The sequence below is a fragment of the Eretmochelys imbricata genome, chromosome 9 (genome assembly GCF_965152235.1).
Source record: "Eretmochelys imbricata isolate rEreImb1 chromosome 9, rEreImb1.hap1, whole genome shotgun sequence".
Classification (NCBI taxonomy): domain Eukaryota; kingdom Metazoa; phylum Chordata; order Testudines; family Cheloniidae; genus Eretmochelys; species Eretmochelys imbricata.
In genome coordinates this window covers 80,698,269-80,699,337 of record NC_135580.1, presented here as the reverse complement: position 1 = coordinate 80,699,337, position 1,069 = coordinate 80,698,269, and positions in this window count along the sequence as shown.

Here is a 1,069-nt window from a genome sequence, read left to right as displayed (position 1 = left end):
AGACGACAATGTCAGAGGTACCATTAGCTAAAGTTCAGGATCTGATGAAATAGTCCTTCTGTCTATACCTATTGACTACTAGCTCTGGCAAGCAACAGCTTCCATCGATACCATAGAATTTTAGACACATTTAGTAGTGCACTCCTTTGCATGGAAGATGAGGGAACTCTCTAGACTTTGCAGTGTTTTGGCCACAGCCTGGGAGAGGGGGAACAACAGACATGCAGCTTTAGGACTTCTCTACTCAAGGAAATCTACCAGCATTATTACAGCAGTGTAATTATACTGATATAGGGTATTCTCATTCTGAAATAAGGTTATTAGGCAGCAAATATTTTAACCAGTGCACAACTCATGGGTCACAGGGTCCTTTTTCATACAAATTAAAGTGATTCTTTCAACCCATTTCTTCCCTATACTGTACCTTCTAATCAGCCAAGAAAAACTGTTTGCGAGATAAACATTTGTGACTGATGTGCATGTGCTAAAGGGGCAGGAGAGGAGACAAAGCGTTCATTTTGCTCCTTCTATTGCTGATAAAGCTGGTGAGCAGCTTCCCAAAATTTGCTCACTGACACTCCAGTAGTAAGAAATCACAGCACTTAAGAGCTGTTCCTATGAATCTCTGTGCTTCTACTTGGAAACAAGTGTCAGTGCCTTCCATGTATGTCCATGAAAGAGCAATTTTTCAATTATTCGGTTGATGAAATCGAGGGATATGTTCTCTTCATAAACACATGAAACTCCTGCTTATTGTTGTGCAGAGCAACAGTAGTACAGAGTACTTTAGGAAAAAAAAAAAGAAAATCTGACTTTTAGATCCAGTGCTTCCAATTATAGTTATTTTGCAGAGCTAATTTAATATGGCAGAGTAATCTGGCTGGGTACACTAAGTGTTTGAAAGTAGCCAAAGCGAGTTGGGCTCAGACCATTATTTTTTTAAAAAACACTCTTCCCAAACACTTTCCACTTTACTTTCAAAAGCCTTTTCCCCTTCAATCGTAATACCAAAGAAACACACAGATCTGATTGAGCAATAAAACAAACAAAATACACCAATGAAAATGGG